Raw genomic sequence first — 24,097 nt, 5'->3', positions numbered from 1 at the left:
CTCAGAGATCAACCCCTAAGGGAAGCTGAAGAGAGAAATTTAAGGAATATGTGCGTGATTTCTATAGTAACTTTTTGTCAACTTCAAAAGACTCATCAAGGTTTGTTCGCGAGCAAATCCTCCAAAACAACAGAAATTTGGAAAATTACTTTGCTTCACCAAATTCAGGTAAAATGCTCCTCCGACGCTTTCCGCCTGTTAAAAAGTTATTTGACGACTTAATCATTACTTGAAACAGTTGCTTCTTCAGAGCGAGGTTCCATCCCTTGGAAATTAGCTAATATTGAAAAAGGTCCTTGATATGTATAATTCGTGTCAAAGTTCTCACCGTAAAATTTTGGTGTGATTTTTTAAAAAAAACTTAGAGCTACAATTTTTCCATTCCAGATAAGAATTTCAGTCGCTGTCAAAATAGCTCTCAAGTAAAATTATCTCCTATTTAAATTTAGAACTTTTCTTTCTTTTGTAAAGGAGTTTTACCTCACTTCAAAAAAGTAAAACTGCTATTAATCAATTGATAAATACTAAACAACACCCTCGCCCTGATAAATGCAAACTTAAAATTCAGTCCGATTCAAGAAAAAAATCTTCAGTTTCCAATTGGAAAAAATTTCTTTCAAAACGTTTTCATCGGCAACATGGGCTAAACGTAGAACGATAGTTAGTGATAATAACGTTGTCTCGTTCTTCAGAAAAAAAAATCATTTGGTTCTCCAAAAATTACCAAAAATATCAAAGATACATATTCTTCTGCCTTACTCAAAAACGCTCGCATTGTTTTCCCTGAGGCATTTAGTTTTCCCAGGAAGTAGTATTCGACCATGGATACATTCAATGAAACAGAAGATATATCATAGTGAAGTTTCATCCATAAGAAAATAATTAGTGGTCAATTCATATTTAAAAAAAATAATCATAGCCATGAAGTTAATATTTTAAGTTGGTAAATCGTTTAGTAGTACTCATTTCCTGTTAGAGCTATTAAAGAATTTTGAAAATTTATGTTTTTCTCACGTGAAAGACTTTATCTTAACAGAGAACTACTTTAGACCTGTCGATCAGTCTTCATGATATCCAAAGAGCTTTGTGTTTCATTTGAGTTGTCTTTAATGTTCGATTTGAAAAAAAAAAACGAAATTTAATTTATCAATTGTACGAACTTTTTTCAATAGAATAATAATTTTTAATAATAATTAAAATTTAAATTAATAATAATTTTTTAACAACTTAATATTTATATTGCGCAAATTAACATATGGATATGATCAAATGCACATCACAACACTTTTCGGGGGACTTTGGCCGGACTGCATCAGCAGTTTAAAAACAATCGAAGGAAACTTATTTGAAGATGCCCCCCTCCCGCCAATTCTCAGTAAACAGGCCAGACCACATCACAGTAATCTCGTGAGTGGGTTCTTTAACGTCCCCTGCCTAACCAATTTAACTAATTAATAGATGCAGGAGACGAACAACGCTGACATCATAAGAATATTTTTGGATAGTCGGCAAACTAATGAGTATTTTGGCTTATTGTAATGAATTGCTATGAATTACTGACAAAATAATAACTCAAATAACTCACAATTTAGCGAGTTCTCCGTCATCGATCCATCTGTGGGTTTCCCATTCCCATCACCCAATCCTCTTTAAATCCCTGTTTTCATCCTCTTATTTCGACTCTGCAAATCCATAAAAAAAATCGATTAACAAAATCAAACACATATGGTTAGTTTTCTTTTCGTCAGAAAAGCCATCGAGTATGTTTAAACTAGCACTGCTAGTCTTGTTAAAATCCCAATAGCCTAAAGTTAAGTGGTGTCAAGTTATTGCCTAATTTCATGGCGCGTGCGGGGGCATGGCACTACCGGATTTTTCCGGACTTTTCACATTATTTCAGATTTAAAATGGCGGAAAGCACTTCTAAGACATTGAAGTATGAGCTGATTAAAAGGGAAATGTCTCGTGAAACATTGCTAAATTTACCTAAAGAAAAGCTCAAGGCCTACTGCAAAGATTTAGGACTAAATCCGGTAGTCCCATGCCCCCGCGCGCTACGAAATTAGGCAATATGCGTTATTGGCCATGCGCGAGGTCAAGATGGCTGGATATTGGCAGGGTTCTTTTTGTTGCGTTTTGGTGGACCGAGACGAAGTCGAGGTGCACAAAAACGCAGAAAACGAATGAGGCTAATATCCAGCCATCTTGACCGAACAAGCTTGTTCTACAAAAAGGATTATCGGACAAGCAACTTGTCGATATGGGGAGACTTCCCTTGAGTGTTGCTCAAGGTTTCGTCGATGATCCTTAGAAAAACTGCCCAGATCTTTAACAATCGCTTGGAAAAAATGTACTCCACTGTGATCAAACATTCGCCTCAGGTTTTCTAAAAAACGATCACAGCTCTTTCAGCCCATCCCTTGCTGAAAGATCAGATTAGAATATCTCGAAAAACCTTTCTTTAAGTTCATAACGTACTTAATTTTAGGTCGAAAGAGTTTAACTTCATCTTAAATGTTTGATTGATTGACAATGTTTACGAGCTTTAGTCATCTCTTCAGTGAACGTATTTCACGAGTAAATGTCATTTAATTCTTAAGCTAAACATTTCCGGTTATTTTTTAGAAAAATTTGCTGAACAAGTGAAAAAAATCTCCTTAATTTGAGCATATTATTTAATGAAGCAAACAGTGCTGTAAGCTGTTGAACACCAGTTCCATCAGAAGCAGATCCAAGAAATCAGCGCAGCAAGTATGATTTTATACCAAAATTGCACGACACAAAGCTCAATTACCACTTTATTACATCTATTTTGAAATCGCAAAATTCAGTACCTCAATACAAGTTTTAGTCTGCACAAATATTTTATTAATCCAGTAGATTAAGCTGGTTTGTAAAAAGTTGCAAAAATTGTCTCTCCTTTTCCTGCAATTTGATTGATTTCTTTAAAAAAGCCTTGAACTTTTATGGGATGTTGTGTTTTAATAAAACCGTCTCATTCGGCCAGGAAAAGATGCGATTAAGAGCATAACTTGAAAATGTTGCGATGTGTGAATAAATCGCACCGATGAGCCAATCAGATTGCAAGGATCACGAGGGATTTCAAAATAGATGTAATAAATAGAATTATTTTTACTCTTCAGTTTGCATTTTCAATATTTTCTAACTCTGACTAGCTTTGAAAATGCAGACCGTTAATTACAGGTTTAAGTGTTCAATGCAGAATGTTTAGTTAAGTATTTCGAAATGAAAAAAAAAACTGATAACTGACCTTGTTAGAATGTTTCCTCTTTTTCTTTTTCGTCTGAATTGCTTGAATTCGAGATGTTCTCTCATTCCATGCTTTATAGTTTCCTAAAGAAAAGAAAGAAAATATTTTGTGAAATCAAGCATACCTATCATTCGACAAGAACTAAATATTATAAATTCCAAAGATCAATCTCTGTATCAAACGGTAAATAAGAGCCACCAACTACAATTTTAAATCCCCATAACTTGACGAAGGCCACAGGTGATTATACTTGAGCATTGTATGCATCATGCAACAAAAAGTAGTGATAACCGGCCAGTGCAGTTACTTCGAAGATTTACAGTGAAGCTCAAATCACACGTGCGAGTGACACAGTAAACCGTTACCTTTTAGCAAGGAAAAAGGGTTTCTCATAAGATAACAAATTATGACTTAGACTTTCTTCGATGCCAATTTTTACAGGCAACGTAGCCTTTAAGTATTATCGCTTCATCAGAGTGCTGTAAACTATTTAGACAGACATCGAATAGATCAGGGAATGGAGAAAACCAAGATATTTTTGTTTTTAGCGAAACCACCACTACAAGCTTTAGACAAGTTAATCAGTCGTCACAAACTGAATAACAAACCTTACTGAATGCTACCCTCTCCATTTCCTCCCTTCTATCTCTTGATTACCAGACTTTTTTTTTCGTTCTATGCTTTACTCTGCCCTGGAAGTAAAAAAAGAATGTCATAAGACTACATGCATACCTTTCTTTAGATAATTACCTCGTAATAAATGTACGTTTTTTTACAGGTAAAAAAAAAAAGAAAAAAAAAGCGGATTGTATTTTATCCGCTGAAAAATCCCTAACAATAATATAATTAGGCTTGCTGCTTTAAAAACAAGGTCTTTTGTCTCCCCTTTTCAAGACATTCTCGAGAAATATGTTGAAGTTAATGGAATATTTGGCAAGTTAAAAGATCGCTGTGATAAATAAGTAGATGGATTTCATGTACGATAACCATTACGTATCTCTTTGACACCAGCGTTTACCATAAGAAACAAAGCAAATGACTAATCACATCAAAAGCACTGTAAACTAGGAGATTAGATCATTTTTTTCGACTCAGTTTTTAATTGTAGTCCGCTAATGATTTAAACGCAGTATTTAACCCTTTATCTCTCATGAGTGTTCACGAAAGAATTTCTCCTTACGGTAACAATACATGTCAAGCGGACAATGAGAGAATAAAGAAAAATATTTTACGATCATATTGTAGACAAAAAATCTTTTGCACTGTCTTTGTGACAAAGAGATCCATGATTACTCCACTAGAAGTACATCTTTGCAACACTTGAACCCTAGCCGATTCAGAATAAATATAAGGAAATTCTTTTCAACAGTTATAAGGTGCTATTATTGGAATGATATTCCTATATCTATACGGAAGGGACCCACTAAAAAACTTTTTAATAGAGCACTTTTATTACATTACCTTTCTCAGTGCTGATTAACGTCTTCCTCTGATCATGATTTATTTGCATATTTGTTATTTGATATTTGTATCTTATATCTGCATCGCTTCTTTGTACTATATGAGAAATGTACTTAAACGTAAAGGGCATCTAATTGGCTCGCTGTACTATGCCCTTCTCCATCATCTTATCTTTCTTGGAATTATTTATTAGGTTCTAATTTGTTCAAATGGAGGAAATAAAAAATACAATACAATACAAAGAAGAAAAATGTCAGTTAAGGATTAATTGATCAGATGCCAAATTCTCTAAACTAAAATCATTGTATAGCGGACAGTAAGAAGAATTCCTGGTGAGATCTAGGAGTTCAAGAGTGAATTCTTTACGAAAATTTGAATTACTAACCAGGTTGAAAGTTGTCCAGTTTTTCTTTCCTCCTCGTATTTCTTACTTCGTGATGTTCTCATTGTATGCTTGATGTTGACCTTAAGAGAGAACCAAACTAGAAGATATAGTTTGAATCGATTTCTAATACCTATTTACCCTTCTTTAGGTAAGCCGGTCAGTTTATTGTGAATGACAAAGCTGATCAATGTCTCGATCGGAAGAACTCCACCAAGAGATTATAAAAGTTTCCATTCTAATACAGCGAGGTAAAGTCACATTCAACGTCCTCCGAGAAAGTGAAACTTAATTCGATTTAAAGGCTCATTCCTACACACACGAAATGAACTGTAACTCCCATAGCTACTGAAGCATAATCCGGTATCTGTGACGTAAAGATACATGCGCTTGGAGCCCCGCTTGTTCTTCCTCTGGATGGGGACTCTTAGGTATTTTGTCAGATTTATCTGACAGTTCACCGGTAAGTATTTACATTCCCGGATAGACAGAGTTACTGTGAATGTTGAATTTTCTCGCTAAGGTACATAACACAAGGTTTCAACCAAGACTTCTCCATTCGGCTACATCGAGAAGGCGTGAGATATCCAATGTTACACTGAACCTGATAGAGACTTAATTCATCTGAAAGATTCTACTTCAAATCGTTTTGGGCTTGGTTGGGTGTCGGAGAAGAAACAAGCGCGTTCACAGCAAATCTAATTTTGACATTCTGTGAGCGCAAGTGCAAGACTGTATATAGAATAAAAAACAAGTATAGAAATGAGAAGTAAGAAATAACTGCATATTAAGCTATCAATAAACTAACCATAAAGTAAGAATTTCTCAAGGTTGTCCGTAAATCACGTGGCACATCGAGAACTGTCATGGCGGCTGTAGTTGAGGGTTAACTTATTCTGTACAGTGTATGGCATGCTTTCCCTTTTTGTATCCAGTGCTGCGACTTGAACGAGGGCAACGGCGAGAGACACAAATACTTCACTTCTTAATAGGAAAATTATACACGGGCTATTTACCTTAAGGAAATTTGTGCCAAAATGACATTCATGCCTCCTCGACGTCGGATTTGGGCCACCTTACTCAGCAACCTCAACGAAACACACGCTGGACTTGACAGAACGGACGATACCTTAGATTGTAACGTGGACGTGATGTGTTTTATGGCCCCAGAGAAGCTGCAAAATACGTTGAAAATTATCTTTACTATCTTTCCACGTGTAAAACTGGTCACAACTATGAATATTAACTTTTAAAAACCACTTGTAATTCAAATGAGTTTTCCGACTTTTAAAGGCGGAACGAAAGCACCGAATGGCTCTTCGGTTACTGCACGGTCTTTAATCATATAACGAAATGGGAGGCTCAGCTGATGGCTGTTTTGAACTCGATATTAAACTTCGAAGGGTGAAAATATTGTCAAAGTGTTAAAAATACATGGCAGAATTCAGAAGAAATACATAAATTAATAAATGAAAAATAAAAATTCATTGAAAGTCTTTCTTCAAGGAACTTTTATTGAAATTGACCGAGTTTCCCTATGACCTCTATTAAACCAGCTAAAAACGAACTTTTTTACATTTATTTTCTCTTTGAAAGGGAAGTTGTTGTTATAGACGTGTTTGTAAATCGTATTTATGATACAGTAAATAAACTTAGATTTTTTGTCTAATGATTCAGGGTCATTATCAATCTTGCTGAGATGACGACTTTTCCACTGCCATATTGCTAATTCTCGTCAGGTGATGTGGTCGAATATTTGCTTATGGCTGTATGTGTATGCAGTGCGATGGTGACAACCCAATGCCAATGCTGCGTTTTGGAATGCTATCATTGATTAATTTTCACTCTGACAAGTTGATCTTGTATTCCTTATAACAATAAAATCACAACAAAATTTGCGAATAATTTTTGAAGAACAGTTATATCGGAAAGGAATCTGTAAGCAGACTGGGAAAGCGAGATTATCACTCGGATTTTGGAGAACACTTCAATTATTCAAACTTACGAAAAAAGTTGTCAATTCTGTTAAATATTTTTCACAGCTAAGTCATGCCATGAGCATATGCAAGTAACGTGACCCATTCTTTTTATGTGGGTGTCCATGTCAATACAGTGCCAATTACGTATGTAGAATAGTTTTGCCAGTTTCCGGCATTTTGGTGGTCTTTTTCCTCACTTTTGTGAGTTTTTCGTGGTGAAAGTCTACCCTCATTTCCATGTTGTAGATAGAGAGCCTGGAATGAGCCCCCACCCTTCCTTGACCGTCGAAGACCTCAGATTTTTAAATGGAAACAGCAATATTTTAACAAGGGTGGAAAAACAAAGATTTCAAGCTATGTTAACGTTCTTGCTTCTATCAAAATGTTTTAGCAAAAACGGTTTTTCGGCTTTCTGCCTCCTGTCTATAATATCGCCGGCCTCATGTTACATTGTACATGCTTCACCATTGGCATGCATGAGTTGGTTACTTTGTTTCTTTGGTACCTACAGCAAACTCTGAGCTAGATTGACAAAAAATGCGTCCATCATATTGAACTTAAGATAACCTGTTTATCTAACTTTCATTACTTCATATGCTATTTATCAATTAAAGAAGCTTTGCAAAGCAAAAGGCTTGCTGAACAGTACTTCTTCTTTCTGATATGTGAATCCACTTTTGGGCAAACTTATTTCAGAATACTGCATGCATTTATAGCAAAATACAGAGACTGAAACAAAAAGCAGATTCTTATTTGTGGAGAATTTCACCATTTGAATCATTCACTTGTGCTTAGTAGAAACTGAAAAGCACACCTTGTTAACATGTTATAACCTGGTGCTGTAACATATTTGAACAAATTGAGAAATATTATGGTTAACTTTCCAGTTCACGCATAGAATAGAAAAGGTGATATTAAAAAAAAATAGTGTTATGAAATAGAAACACCAAATTACACTACCTTTTTATAAGATATTACTTCAATCTTAAAAAAAAAATGACCTTTTCATAGTTCGAAATATTGATTTTTATCAAATAGAGCCAGGAAACATGAATAGATAAGCATGATGATTTTTGGTGGATTGGCTGAAAAGAGTTACAATTATGACAAAAAAGAAAAGATTCATTGACTCAGATCTCATATGTAAACTATCCTTTAAACTACTCTCAATGAGGTTAAGTACATCTGCAAGCTCCTGATTATTGCATTTGACTTCACAGTCCCAATGAGAAAAGCAAACAAATTGTGCAAAGCAAATGCACAAACAAAAACATGTTAAAACCTCTTGACCCCTAAATGCAAACTAGTTTGCAAGGTATTTAGCATGCATTAAAGAAACTGCATATTTTAAGCCATTCACTGTAGTCTATCGCTCAGTAAGTCACTCAGCCAGGCAGTCAGACAGTCAGTGAGTCACTCAGTTCGGCAGTCAGTAAGTCACTCAGTCCAGCAGTCAGTAAGTCACTCAGTCAAGCAGTCAGTAAGTCACTCAGTCAGGCAGTCAGTAAGTCACTCAGTCAGGCAGTCAGTAAGTCACCCAGTCGGGCAGTCAGTAAGTCACTCAGTGGGGCATTCAGGCAGCTGGTAAGTCACTCAGTCAGGCAGTCGGTAAGTCACTCAGTCCAGCAGTCAGTAAGTCACTCAGTCAGGTAATAAATTAGTCCGTCACTCAGTCAGATACAGTGGAACCCCTCTAAGCTGGTCTCTCATTAAACCAGAATCCTCTCTATACTGGACCTTCTTTTTTTGGCCCCAAAATCTCTGTCATACATTTTCTCTATTATTAACCTCAATAAACTGGAACCCCCCCAGGCGCTTTTTTCATTGCATAATCACATACTGACAAAGAAATTGACCTCGTTAAACTGGACATGAAAGTTTTAAGCGAGCTGCCAAAATCAAATCACATAATCAAATCACATGCTTTTAAACGTGATTAAAATTAAAATTGTAATCATGCAGCTGTGAAATTTCAATCAGAAGTGAGAAACTCATTGTTCTATCGGTACTGAAGCAAAAAATCTAAAGTTGACAATCGTACTGCTGTCATGGGGTCAGGTTAAGAGACTGTCATGTTGCGGGTGAAATCACTCAACAATCTCAACAAATGAAGTAGCAAACATCACTATTGTCACGATTCTGTGAACTCAAAAGGGTTGTTTATTGTGCGAACTCGACTGCCGCCACGTGTGTTGTCGTTGTCTCCTAAGTGTTCTAAATATATAAAATGTTCATCGGCCCAGTGGCGTGACCGTGTAACGCAATATCACGACATCTTCCCCTTTTTACAAAGTTTACCTTCAAAAGTTAATTAATACTTAATGTTCGGTTTCGATCACTGTTCAAATCACATAAAATCGATAAAACATTGTTCTTCATTGAAATCATAAAAAGATAGAAACAGAACCCAACAACTATTTAGCGGCTCAATCATTCAATGTTCAGTTCATATGGTAATCCTGATGCCACAAAGGCGGTCGACGTCTGCGTTCTGATCGACGAATTTCAATCCTTTGTGGCTCAAGCTCAGTTCCCATTTCATTTTCAGGTGGCATTCTCTCTGTTTTGGTCTCGCCATGGAACTCCGGTGGAGGAGGTCCTGGCTCTGTCAGATTTGGCGCCGGTTTGAGGGTAAACTCGGGCGGAGTTAGTTCTACCAGACTCATAGGTGGTGCTGTTTCCGGGGTCAGGCGCAGTTGCCGACGGTTGCGTCGGTATCGCCTGCCGCAAACTTCAACTTCATAAGACCTGTTCCCCAAGGCTTTCATGCAGGTCCCCAGACTCCATTCCTCCCTTCCGGGAAGCCGCATCCTGATGGCCTGTCCACACTTTAGTGCCTCTAAAGGGCGAAACTTTTTGTTGTATTGTTGAGCTTGTCTTTTCTTGCGCTCAGCTAATTTGGTGGCTGTTTCCTGGTGTGATGGCTGCCGCAGGAGCGTTTCATGGGTTGGTAAGAAAGTGCGTGTGCGGCGTCCCATCAGTCTCTGTACGGGTGATGTTCCTAGACCCTCTGTTGGGGTGTTGCGCCAATCAAGAAGGGCTAACAGCGGGTCTTGCCCATCCGCTTTCGCTTTCGTCATCAAGTTCTTGCAGGTCTTCACGGCATTCTCGGCGCGGCCATTTGACTGGGGGTAACGGGGGCTCGAAGTTCTATGTTCAAACTGCCATTCTCTCACGAATGCACTGAACACCGATGACGTAAACTGAGGTCCGTTGTCGGTAATAAGCACGTCTGGTATCCCATGGCGGGCGAATTGTACTTTACACGCAGCTATCACGCTAGCAGATGTGGCCACCTTAACCTCCTGGACTTCAAAGAACCCACTCCAGTAGTCGACTAGGACAAAGAAATGTTGTTGCCCAAGGTCAAAAAAATCGGCACCTAGCATCGACCAGGGACGCGACGGGATCGGATACGGTTGCAATTCCTCGCGGCACTGATCTGGCTGGTACGACTGGCAGATTGAGCATTTGGAAACAAAGTCCTTTACTTCCGAATTCATGAGGGGCCAATAGAGGACCTCCCTAGCGCGACGTAAACACCCTTCGATTCCAATATGTGATCGGTGAATTTGCTTTAACATTTCTTTTCTCAGGGAAGGGGGTACCAGCAATCGCTCCCCCAGGAATACTAGTCCCTTGTCTTCTATAAGCTCACTTCGTTTGTCATAGTAAGGCGTCAGCTCAGGGGTACAGAACTTCCTTGACACTGGCCATTCACCCTTGATTGCTCCGATTAGCTTTTGCATCACTGGGTCCCTGGCAATCTCGTTTCTGAATTCAGCGAGCCTGTATGGTGCAATCGAGAGGTTTTCTGAATGATCTATCTCGGCAAGTGTACAGATCAGACTTGTATCGTGCTTGGAGGCTTCGGTGGTGTTGCGGTATGCTCGACTCAGTGCATCTAATACCCACATAAGTTCCCCTTTTTTATACTGCACATCCAGGGAGTAATTCTGAAGGGCCATCAGCATTCTCTGGAGTCTCTTTGGTGAGTTGTGTATTGGCTTGGTAAAAACTGCCCTTAGTGGTTCGTGGTCAGACTCGATGTGTACAACTTCGCGTCCCAGTATGTATTGATTGAACTTGTCGGTTGACCACACTATGGCGAGGAGCTCTTTCTCGATTTGAGCGTAACGCGTTTCGGTGTCGGTCAGAGCTCGCGAGGCAAAGGCAACGGGCTGACCCTTTTGCATCAGTACTGCACCTAGACCCGTTATGCTGGCATCGCATTGGATTGTCACTTCTTCAGTAACATCATAGTATTTCAGTACCGGGGCCTTGGCCAAGTATTCTTTGACTGTGGTAAATGCTTTCTCGTGCTGTGCAAGCCAACACCACTCGACGTCCTTGTCCTCAAGCCTTCGCAAAGGTTCTGTCATGTCGGACAGGAGTGGCAAGAATTTGGCCAGATAATTGACCATCCCCAAAAACCTCTTCAGGCCTTTTACATCAGTCGGCGGTGGCATATCCAAAATAGCTTCAACTTTGGCTGGGTCTGCCTTTAGACCATCAGGAGTCAAGAGGTGGCCCATGAAACGCACTTCGGTTTGAGCTCTTTTCAGCTTGAGTTTGTTGAGCTTGAGGTTCCACTCCCGGCATTTCTTGAAGAACGCACGTTCGTTCTTTTCAAGGCTCGAGTTGACCTCTGCGTCAGTTTCGCCAAATCCAGCGATGAGGAAGTCGTCAGCGATAACTTCAACTCCTTCTAAATTTTCTACGAATTCATGCATGCGTCGCTGCCAAACTTCAGGCGCACTTGAGATACCAAAAGGCATGCGGGCCCATCTATAACGCCCAAAAGGCGTATTGAACGTTGTCAGGAAACTAGAAGCATCGTCTAAGAGGATTTGGTGGAAGCCATCCTTGGCGTCACAAAGAGTAAATTTCTTGGCACCTGTTAAGCGGGAGGCCACTTCATCGATAGTCGGCAACTGGTAATGCTCTCGCCGAATGGCACGATTTAAATCTCTCGGGTCAATACAGATGCGTACTTTGTTTGGCTTCACTATAGCCAACATGCTGGATACCCACTGCGTCGGTTCTGTTACTGGAATAATAACTTTACGATCAACAAGTTCGTCCAGCTTGTTTTTGATGCGTGGACGCAAGGCTACTGGCACTCGCCTCGGTGCGTGGACAACTGGTTGCGCCTGTTCATCTATGGCTATTTTGTATGCTCCCGGTAGGGCCCCTAATCCGTCGAATACGTCCTCATACTCTTCGAGCAAGGAGGCTTTGGGGCACTTGACGTGTAATGCTAGGACGTCACAATTATGCAAACTCACAAAGCCAAGATTGAGGCTGGTGTTCAATGATAAAATCGGTTGATAGTCTCCGTCTAAGATGTTAAACTCCATTGACCTCCGCTGTCCACGGTACCACACAGGCAGGGTAGCTTTACCAGCAATTTTGCGGCGATCCCCTGTGTACGAGACTATTTCCTTTTGGCATGGTTTGAGGCGATGAAGGAGGGTGTCCCCAGTGATTTGCTTGTATAATTGGGCCGGGAGAATGTCGCACTGCGACCCAGTATCTATTTGAAACTGGACTTCTGTCTTGGGATCTGGCTCATAAATGTGGAGTTTGACCACTGCCAATTTTTCCTGGCCTTTGCTCTTACTAGTAGTAGCACCAATGTAGTAGGGGTCGTTTCCCATGTCGACGGCTTCGTGGACCGCCGAAACTCTACTTTTCACTCCTCGGGGATTAGCGCGACATTTATTCGCAAAATGATTCATACTCCCACAGTTAAAACATGTTCTTCCATACGCGGGACAATGACGTCCATGCACCATTCCGCAATTTCCACATTCTTTAGACGGTCTTCTAAATGCTTGTGACTTAAGTTGTCGTTCTTCTTCAGGTTTTTCTGCCGATCCCGCCTTCCGTAACGCATGAACTGCAGTGTCTCCTCCAGCCATTAGCTTTACTTGCTGTTGGGTCTGTTCTGACGACTTAATAATGTCAACTGCTTGTAGGAGAGATAAATCATTCAAACGGAGAAGTCTCTCGCGGACGCGATCATCCCGTATGCCTAGCACGAGGCGGTCACGCAAAATTTCATCTGGTGTGATTGTATCGTGTGCACAGTTTTTTGCGATCGTTCGAAGCTCCGTAAGATACGTCGAGATGTTTTCGCCTGGTTCCTGGTTTCGGTTGTTGAACCTATAGCGTTCATATATGACCTGTGTCCTAGGAATGCAGAATTCGTCGAACTTCTTCAGGACTTGTGAAATGTCTTCTGCGTTTTCGTCTTCGTTCCAAATAAAGGTATCGTGGGCTCTGACGCCATCCTCGCCTATAATGCTTAGTAATGTCGACACACGAACTATGCCCTCTTGTTTATATACACCAGTAGCGATTTCGTAGCGCTGCCACGCTGCTTTCCACGATTTCCATGCGGTGGCTAAATTGTCGTCAAAATTAAGCGCTTTCGGCGGGGGCAAATTTGACGGGGGAATAAAAACTTGAGTCGGCGCTGGTGGCACAACTATGGATGCTTCAGCTGCTTCTGTCATCTTTAGGGGTGAACAGATCCCACTTCTGACACCATGTCACGATTCTGTGAACTCAAAAGGGTTGTTTATTGTGCGAACTCGACTGCCGCCACGTGTGTTGTCGTTGTCTCCTAAGTGTTCTAAATATATAAAATGTTCATCGGCCCAGTGGCGTGACCGTGTAACGCAATATCACGACAACTATGTCTGAGAGAACAGCAAAACACCAAAGAATTGAGTTATCATTAGAGAAGAGAATTGAGTTGATCAAATGCACAGAATCAGTGCCTACACTAACACTGAAGGCTCTAAGCAGTAAATTTGGGATCGGTAAATCAACTGTAGGTGATATTTTTAAGTCCCTATTCACCCTCAGAGGTTTATATATACTTCGATTCTTTGCGTTATCAGGATTAATCTTCAAAAAAATTTTTTGGATTGATTAAATATTTCCCGAGATATGCCACCTCAAAGTTCGTCCTTTGGCCACGCCCTTTTGATTTGGCCGGGCTAAGTTAGTACTGGTAACTAAAAGTCCCTCATGACGTCACAGCAAGAATGTCTTTCGATCGATGTGCCTACATTCACTTGAATATGCTTTTAGACGAATCTGGTGTATTTGAGCAACCAGCGACCACGCAACAAGTCGGCATTTTCACATCATTTTATGGCAATAGACACATGTTCTTATACAAGAAGTTAACATTCGTTCTTGCTGTGATGTCACTCAGCCAAGTAATTCTCTCCCAGCCAAGTCAAAAGGGCGTGGCCAAAAGAGTAACTTTAAGGCGGCATATCTCGGGAAATATTTAATCAATCACAAAAATATTTTTTGGAGATTAATCCTGATAATGCAAAGAATTGAAATAATTATATAATAAATCTCTGAGGGTGAATAGGGACTTTAAAGAAGAAAGAAGTCTACAATTGAAATAAAGTGGCGATCATATTACCCTGTGTGTAACACTGAATTTTTTTGTAAATTATAAATTGACGTCAAAAAGGTTCCTTGTGATCTATGTTGTTAGTTCCTTTACTGAAACAGATGTGCTTTATCAGTGCTCATGTACCATGTACTGGTACTTACAGTCAGACAGTACATTATATGCTGCATAAAATTGCCTTATGGGTAAAACCCCAGTACATCGGACACCCCTCTAAACTGGACATTTCCTCCGGTCCCAAGGGCGTCCAGTTTTGAGGGGTTCCACTGTAGTAAGTTGTTCAGTCTTTCAATGAAAGAGTCAGTCAGTCAGTCAGTTATTTGATCAGTAAGTCAATCAGCCCCTTGGTCAGACTACAAGTCAGTCAGTCTGTCACATAAAACAGTCAGTCTACTATTGCATGACAGTCCATCAGTTATTTAGTCAGTCAATCAGTGACTCTGTCAGTCACTATCTCAGTCAGAAGGTTAGTCAGTCAGTTGTACAGTCAGTTTAGATCAGTTAATTGATCAAACTGACAAGGAGCTAGCTGATCATTCAGCCCTCCAGACAGCCATTCAATAAACTATAATGATAATCAATCCGTCAGACAATCAGGCCAGATCTGTAAGCAGGCCTGAAAACCTACTGCTGCAAAAAAGTCTCTCTCTTTGACTCCTTCACTAAACATTGATCTGAGTGTAAAATGAGATGCAAAGACTGCTATTGCCTATTATTTATGGTTATACAAGTGTGGCCACGGGACCAAAGAAATGGGAAAAGAACTTAAGCTAAAGGACATTGATTGAAATACAAATTTCACAGCAAAACATTTAAAGAAAATGGATCACAGGAATTTAGCTCAAGTTACTATATAGACTAACTGTTGCTAGGAAAGAGATAATTATGCACGTGTGGCCTAAGTGATGAACACAAGTGTATAGATAAATTGTAAAGAACTACACTCAATTCTCAACACCTGCCTTGAATTTCACTAAACTCAAGAATTTTACACTGAAGTCATTTATTGTTTATAATGCAAAATACACATGCACTCATCACAATACGAAATTATTTCTTGGAATAACTACAAAAACCTCTAGTTATAATGAGCATCATTTTAAACTACTGTTTACTTTTAGAAAAATAGTACTTAAACCACCAAAAAATGTTTTCCAAAGCTTGTGATTTGTTGAGTTTATTGATAAATTTGAACAAAAATCAAACATTAAAATCTTCTTAGGAAAAAAATTACTATGAATCAAGATGCTTCTGACCTAATGTATAATTCGTCTCCATATCTATATTTTCAATTTCTTTTTGCGCTTGACAAAAGAATTAATTAACTTAACTAACCTATCTCTCTATTGTAGGGGTCAAGATATACTGTATTGTTTTCATTTGTAATTGTAATGTTTTTTTTTCACCTCTGATAATTTTTGTAAGGTAGAATCCCAAGTTCAAAGCACAACATGGAAAATCCAGAAGTCTGTGAGAAGTTATATAGTTTTATAATGTAACTAGGCTTGAGATCTGTCTAAATCTGCCAACCTATTTGCCCTCCCCTCAATGCATCCCATAATACAGCATTTAATATAATTTTGCTTACCTGAATGACTCAGTGCCACTGCCAAAGGTGCTCTCATTCATTTTGTTTCTTGAGAAACATTGAATTAGTTTCACTTTTACTAAGAACAAAACAAGCAAACAATTTAGTTCTACTAATTTTTAACAATACTGAAAAACCATTAATTTATAAATTGAAGCAAACAAAACACAAATTTCAAAGGGGAAATAGAAATCAGTATTCTGCTTCTTACAACACAGTGTTTCTATACCAGGGTAAAGTTTCAAAACTCGAGATGATTTCATAAATAAAAGAGACACAGTTGCTTTGCAGAATTATGCTTGACATTACAAAATCATCAACATATTCAGGGCTCGACACTAATTTTTCAACTTACTAGCCAAGTGGCTAGTGACATCTTAGATGTTCTTAGATGTTATGACAATTTCAGTCAATTTCTAGCCAAACTGGCCAGTGGAAATTGAAAACCACTAGCCAAAACTGAATTTCTACTATTCTGTGGCTACTGGGCTACCGTTAGTGTTGAGCCCTGATTTTAACAGTGTACAAGTTATCATTTGCTAGTCAGTCCACTTTACTGCCTGTGGGAGATGCAACTGCATAATGGTCAGTGCATTGGACTCCACATTGAGAGGTTGGGTTGAGTGGTTGGGTGAATGTGTTGCTTAGGGTTAGGGTTACTCAGTTAAGGTTAATTCTTGGGCAAGATTCTTTTAAGTACAGTTCAACCTCAATTATTCAGACTTGTTGGACTAGACAAAATGGTCTGGATAATCAAGAACATGAATGCTAATGAGGAACAAAAACTGATTTAATTAAGAAAGCAATATTTAATTATGAAACCAAAACATTTATAAATAATTTGTTTTGAAAAAAATATGGTCTATATCTTCACTGTCCATTGTGAATACCTCAACACATGTGTATTAACAATTAAAATTAATGAAATATGTTTTTACATTGGCCTAAAATGTCAAAGTAAGCCATTTTGTCTTAAAGAAGAACATGGCCTTTGCTTCACTTTTAAAGAGAAAATGGTTACGGCTCTTGATCATGACTAGTAAATATTCATGACAAAATTGGGACTAGAGAAAGAGTCTGGGTAATTGAGAAATCACGATGATGAGGTCTGAATAATCAAGGTTCGACTGCAATCTCACAGTACCCCTCTTCACTCTGGAGTATTGATGGGTACCGGCAAATTGTCGCAGAAGTCTGATAAAATCAAGGCTGTGCTTTAAGAAAAATTGAAGGGAGCCCAGTGCTCTGAAACTGCGAAGTCCAGGGTGCCCTGCATATGCTTTTATAAAAAAACTAAGATTCCCTAGTCGTCCAGGGGCAAAAGTAAGGTGCCAGTGGCCACCAGGCACTGCTAGACCACAGCCCTGAAAATGCTAGGGGGGTAACCTTGTAATAGACCAACATCCCATCCAGGGGGGAAGTAGTAATACTCCTAATCACTGCATGCTACATGGAAACCAGAATAAGCTCCAGCTAGTTGGGCCACATGACTCGACTGCAGACTTACCCCTATACTTGCTAGTAACACCTATTGCTTACACATCACAAGTTCATTTACATCTAATCAATTTTATAACATAACCAAAGTAAAGCGCACGCTCTGATTGGTCAATTTAGCGTCCCCCATTTGCCCATGGGTGTACGCTGCTGACGTGAGCAAATGCAAAGACTATTTTTCCGCGCGCGCTTGTTTTTTTCTGGTCACGTAAGATTTGTTAAACAAAAGGGAACTCTTTAGCTACAATGTGTTAATGTTATGTTATAAAACAAATGGTAAACACCACAGCGTACACTATTGAGTTATGGATGCACTTGGGAGGTTTGCTAAGCACTCAAGAAGCTAGAGTCGCTCTCGGCTATCGCCTTGAGCGACTCTAACGCTTCTTTCATGCTTAGCAACCTCCCGCGTGCATCCATAACTCAATAGTGTACGCTGTGGTGTTTACCATTTGTTAAAAAGAGCTTTATATTGTTTGTAAATGTAGACATCTCATTTTAAAATAATGCACAGCAAAAACTAAGGACTGAATTGTTTGGATTTCTAAGAATGAGGTTGAGGGTACCTGTTTATTGCATTGAATATTACAGGGGAGATGGATCATTGAAGTTATTTTAAATTCCCTGGGGAGACATACAACTGCACTTCATACAACTGCACTTCAATAAGAATAGAGTACTTGGGTAAAAGAAAACAATGAAAAAACAACAAATTACACTTGGGACCACTGCTCTTTTTGAGAAAAGTATGGGATTATGCAGAAATCTTTCTTCAAAGGGTAAGAGGGGCCAAGTTTAAGTTGACAAGCCATCCATGGATATTTACTGTATGGATATTTACTATAACCACACACTGAGTCTGTAAATAAGTTTGTAAGTTGGTTAAATAGCTAATCAGGAAGCATTATTGCTCCCTCAGACAATACTAGCTTGGTTATAATATAGCTGCATAGTACATGTAAGCCAAGAAATGTACATGTAAGTAAGTTATCCGCTGGTTACATGTGCCCCAGTGTAAGAACCGGTGTGGCTTTCCTCCGTTTTGTCACTCTTATTTTCCAAAGCCTTCCTGATTGGCTCCTCGTTTTTTAGCAGTTTCTTGCACCAAGAATGAGCTTGAAGCTGATACCACTTCATTGTGGGTTTTGCAAGTCTACATTTATTTATTAACATTCACAATAAAATAGAACATCACACCTTTTGTGCATTCGTTTTACGAGAACGAAGAACCTTTTACGAGCTCAATTGTGTTGAGCTGCGTTTCGTTACAGTCGAAGCTCTCATAAGGGGACACCCTCGGGACGGGATAAAAATGTCCGTAACTGGAGCTGGCCGCTTACGAGAATGGTTCTTGTAAGCGGCCACTAGAGGTGTAGGGGATAGATGGCCGCTCACGGGGGCTTGCCCAGCTAACAATAAATACTGGTATACAAAAAAATACCGCAGTATTAAATGACACTTTTGTTTTATTGCACCCTATACAATCCTAAGATAATGACGAGAACTGAACAGTATTACAGTACTGTATACTGCAGTACTAGGAATGCACCTCAGTGATCTGTCGACTCAAGAACACCCAAACACCATAAACAAGAACGATAAAATACTCGGACACATTCCTTTGAGGATGTCGCTGTTTGTTAGCAAGTTTTTAAGCGGGGAACAAACAAAGGAAAGACTGTTGTAAGGAGAAAGCGAGTAAACAGAGGAGCCGGATACGGCTTAGAAATTCCTTGCCAGTGTATTTTTTATGGTGACACTAAAATGTCTCTGCCTTGGCTAAAATCGAAACTTGAGTTCCTAATGACTACAATGTGCTGACAACGTTGTAATATTCCAGTCACAAGCGCATATGCTTCGAAATGTAACCGGACGTGGATGATGACAAAACAAACATTGTAATATGGTTCTGTAATTACAGTAAAATCATTGTGACGAACGGCAATATAAAATGGTTGATTGATAAAAACAAGATACTGTACAGAGGTTGTTGATTTTCTTTCGGGTGCCCGGTTACGAGAGCTTAAAAACAAAGAAAAAGTCTAAGTCGTAATCCCTGAAAGTGTCCGCGGCCGCTTACAGGAATGTCCACTTACGAGAATGTAAAAGTACAGAGTTTGTACGGGAGTTAAAACGGGGTTTCAAACAAGGCGGCCGTAAGTAGAGCTGTCCGCTTACGAGAGAGAGCTTCGACTGTTCAAAGTAAACGTGAAAGTCTTACCAGGTTAGATGTAAACAAATCTTTCTGATCCAAGTATCAGTAAACTTCTCCATTTCATCCCCGCTACGGTCTGCGAGAGAGTGCATCTAATTTTCTAAAAGAAAACACGTTCGAACGCCATAAATCAAGAACAAACCTTAATAAAATGAGTGATAAACTTCAATTTTCAGATAATATACCCACGTTGGCTTTCACAATCTTCATGTGACCGTATCTTGTACCCAGGGTACTCACGGTTTTCAAAAATCCCCGCCATTTTGAAAACCGTTAAGTTTGACATTAACCTATTTCCTCCTGCGCTCCCTTTTGTTTGGAATTGAGATTAATCTGTCGAAGGAATGACTATACAATAGTTCAAACCTGAACTATTGTATTGTTCAGGTTTGAACTATTGTATCTTAGACAGTTTCTAAGACTTCGTCGTTTATGTAGTGATGACTGATTTTTCCCACAAATCAGTCATTGAGCCAGTTTTTTGAAAAACGTGGTTACGCTGTTTCTGTCATTCAAGCGGACACCACCGCGCCCAACTTATTGATCGACAGTCAGCACTACAAACGTCACAGAAGGAAAATTCCGACCGCATTCCATTCACTCACGTTTTACCCTCACAACCACTCAGTTAAATCCATTATTCTTAAAAGCTTTTAATTACTTCAAAACGATCCAGAGACTAGCACTAGCTTTTCGCAACCTCCACTTATTTCATTCAAACGCGACAAAAACATAGTCAATTTTTTGGTCAGAAGTCGGTCAGTGTAAAACGTAGACTGCGGACTGCAGACCGGGGGTAAAATGCAGAATGAGGTTAAAATGCAGACTGCGGACTACAGACCAGGGGTAAAATGCAGACTGCAGACTGCAGACCAGGGTTAAAATGCAGACTGAGGGTAAAATAAAATATTAATAATAAAAAACAAGACTTAGGAGTGTTCCTACCCGTAACCGTAATTTTTTTTTTCAAAATCCCAAAAACTCACACCAAAGGGCATTTATTTGCCTTAGTTAAACATATTATCAACCTCGAGTTCTTGAACTCCCCATTTTGTTGAACCAAGTTTCCCAAAAAGCGCCCAAACTGATCGCAATGCTATGCATCTTACCTATGGTCTTATGGTCCTATGGTCATATGGTCTTGGAATTGTTTGGAAGACAAGGCAAGCAAAACACGACAGCACAACAACGAGGCAAGGTAAACTTGTAGGTATCGAGCATAGTTTGTGAAAGACATTAACACAAATGATCGAAAATTACCATGAGATCGTCGTCCTCGTTTTCCGACATTTTATAGTGCCAGGCTTGGGGACGACGTGACTTTTATACTGCGTGAAGCGGACTTTGTGTGTTTCATGAGTCCTGACGTGACATTATTTTACGGGTACGAACACTTTTTACGGGTACGAACACATGCATCACACGGGTACGAACACTCTTTATTTCATCCTTAAGAATCGTTTTTTTATTATTAATATTTTACCCTCAGTCTGCATTTTACCCCTGGTCGGCAGTCTGCAGTCTGCATTTTACCCTCAGTCTACATTTTACCCCCGGTCTGCAGTCCGCAGTCTGCAGTCCGCAGTCTACGTTTTACACTGACCGGTCAGAAGTTCAGCGGCCAACCCGGCACTTTTAAATGCGCTCGCGCACGATGCAAAACTTGTCCCTTCATTCACAACGCTGAGAAAATATCGGGACCCAAGCGATCCATTAAGATCACCGATCACTTCAAGTGCACCTCCGCCAACGTTATCTATTGCATAACTTGCACTTATTGCAAAAAGTTATACATCGGCGAAACAGGAAGACGACTAGGTGACCGATTCCGAGAACACCTTCGCGACGTGGAAAGGAATGACAAGGACGCATCTATTAAACCAGTCGCTAGACACTTTAATTTACCTAATCATTCTAAACAACATATGGCTATCTGCGGTCTTTCCTTACATTTAGGCAACACGGAAAGCCGCAAAACTCTTGAACAAAAGTTAATCTTTCAAATCGGCACTCTTAATCCCACAGGTATCAACGAACGCTTTTCATTCGACTAATTTATTCGAGTTTTTCTCGTTGCCATGTTCCCACCAATCACGTAGCTCCTTTTTCTGCCTTTAAAAGCACACACAACCCACAATTCCCCTATTCGCTCCGACGAAGGGCTAACGCTCGAAACGTCAGCTTTTATAATCGTAACGGTGGCCAATTTACCATTTCAACTTTGTTGATATATTCATATTATTTCGTTACCCCCACCGACGCAGCCCTAAACAGTTTCTTTAGAAACTATCAGCCTTTTATCAAAATGGGTTTAGGTTCGTTGGGTCATATCCTCTTCAGCGCTTTCACTTCCTTATCACTGTATTAGTAATTGTGGGAAAAAATACAAGTTTTCCATCTTATTTATTTTTGGCCGAATTAAATCTCATTAGATAGTGCAGGGGCAGGAGGGGAGGGGGGGAAGACAGCAGGAGTAGTATCTCAAAGAGCTTCAATTAACTGTGCTCGGTAGAACACTCAATTTGCCAGTCGGCGTCATCATCAGTCTGAGCATACCAGCGAGTAAAGCTGCTTACACATAGACAAATCAGTTTTGTTGAAAAAAGAGAGCCTTTGATTCAAATGAACAGGAAATAAGTCCATGCTCGAATCAGTTTTATAGATCTTTTTAACAGAGCCGAGAAAGTAGCTGATAGTTTGTCATTGTTCAACTGAATTTTACCTTGTATCATTGTAAAAATAAAAAAGACAATTATTGAAGGGTCAAATAATATCTGAGAGACTTTCAGAACAACTTTATACCACCACGAATTTTTTCAATCGTTTTTCAAACAAGTAGAGCAATTCAGTTATTAAATGGGAGGACACAGTATTATGAATAATGGTTGCTAAGGACTGACAATGCTTAAAAGTGGTTCATGCAATGTAACAAATCCTATGTTGAACACTGCAAGCAGAGGTTTTTTTTTTTATAACGAAGTCAAAGTCTTTGTCAACATGCAGCCGTCTTGAGATGCTGTTTAACTAGGTGGCACTCCCATGCCTAAGGCATTACAATACGGTGTGGTACCCAGTCCTCCCATGCCTAAGGCATTACAATACGGTGTGGTACCCAGTCCTCCCATGCCTAAGGCATTACAATACGGTGTGGTACCCAGTCCTCCCATGCCTAAGGCATTACAATACGGCGTGGTACTCAGTCCTCCCATGCCTAAGGCATTACAATACGGTGTGGTACCCAGTCCTCCCATGCCTAAGGCATTACAATACTATATCTTATTAACCAAGCGCGAGGGCCGTACTGGGAGAATATCGGCCCGAGGTCTTGACAGTACGGACCGAGCGCAGCGAGGTCCGTACAAAAAAGACCGAGGGCCGATATTCTTCCAGTACGGCCCGGAGCAAGCTTGGTTAATAAGAGATTTATTATACGACTGAAGTTCAAAGGGACACAAATGCGGTATCATTCGGGACCATTCAGGACAGTGCCCGGTCCAATACTTAGAGAATATTGGACCGGCAATAGAGCATTCTGATTGGTTGATTTTAGTTATTGGCCCTCTGACTGCCCGAGTCGTGTAATAAGGTGTGGTACTCCAGTCCTCCTAAATGTATTAAGTAGTGACATGCGATTACGCAAGAAAATTGAAAGCGCGGATTAAGAAAATGACCGCCGACTTAGGAAGTTCTTGATCAATAAACAAATTCTCCTTGTCTGTCACAGCAGATGCATTGAGAACAGTGTGGAGAATATTAAATTTGAAGTCAGAGCTTAAAGGGATAATATAGGTCACAAGGTCCTTTGACAAAGGCAGCAGGGGAGTCGCCTTTGATTTGTGTCTTCTTTAAAATTTACCACACAGCTGCAGCACATCTCAATCGTGATGATGATGATGATGATGAACTTTATTCATGTGTCAATTATAAAATAGCAGTAATAAAACCACTAAGTAAGGACACAACAAGATAATATTGATGAAATAACAAATAACTAAATATTAATATACGATTAACCGTCGTTACACGCGTCTCTTGAAATCCTTTCCGGATTATTACGCTTTTCGCTGGCTTTCACGTCTTGTAAATACAGGTAAAAATTCTCTGGTAAGCAGTTTGTTCATTGAAGCATGGCCTTCCCCGAAGATAGTTTTCCTTCTAGCCGAGCTGATTTAGATAACTATGATAAAAAATTACCCAGCAACGTAATCAAATCATGACGCACGAAAATGAAACGTGAAGTTCTGGTTTCCTTTTCTAGCT

General features: G+C 39.6%; 1 long non-coding RNA gene across 6 annotated transcripts in view; it reads right to left on the bottom strand.

The window, feature by feature from the left end:
* LOC111337586 (uncharacterized) overlaps window positions 1–20,032 on the bottom strand; it is a 36,610-nt gene extending 16,578 nt beyond the window's left edge. For 3 of the 6 annotated variants that reach the window (XR_015991234.1, XR_015991233.1, XR_015991235.1), the window contains exons 1-6: window positions 19,844–20,032; window positions 16,126–16,204; window positions 6,131–6,289; window positions 5,118–5,197; window positions 3,880–3,963; window positions 3,272–3,354 (exon numbers count right to left, since the gene is read on the bottom strand). This is a non-coding gene — a long non-coding RNA (uncharacterized LOC111337586). Of the gene's footprint in view, window positions 1–1,585; window positions 1,683–3,271; window positions 3,355–3,879; window positions 3,964–4,732; window positions 4,829–5,117; window positions 5,198–6,130; window positions 6,290–16,125; window positions 16,205–19,843 lie in introns of those variants that run through there. The other 3 variants (XR_015991232.1, XR_002695526.2, XR_015991231.1) reach the window with 3 other exon arrangements.
* Window positions 20,033–24,097: the final 4,065 nt, after the last annotated feature.

The sequence above is a fragment of the Stylophora pistillata genome, chromosome 8 (assembly GCF_964205215.1).
Source record: "Stylophora pistillata chromosome 8, jaStyPist1.2, whole genome shotgun sequence".
In the NCBI taxonomy this organism is placed as follows: Eukaryota; Metazoa; Cnidaria; class Anthozoa; order Scleractinia; family Pocilloporidae; genus Stylophora; species Stylophora pistillata.
Note: the sequence above shows the minus strand (reverse complement) of the source record. Positions and strands in the feature narration are given on the sequence as shown.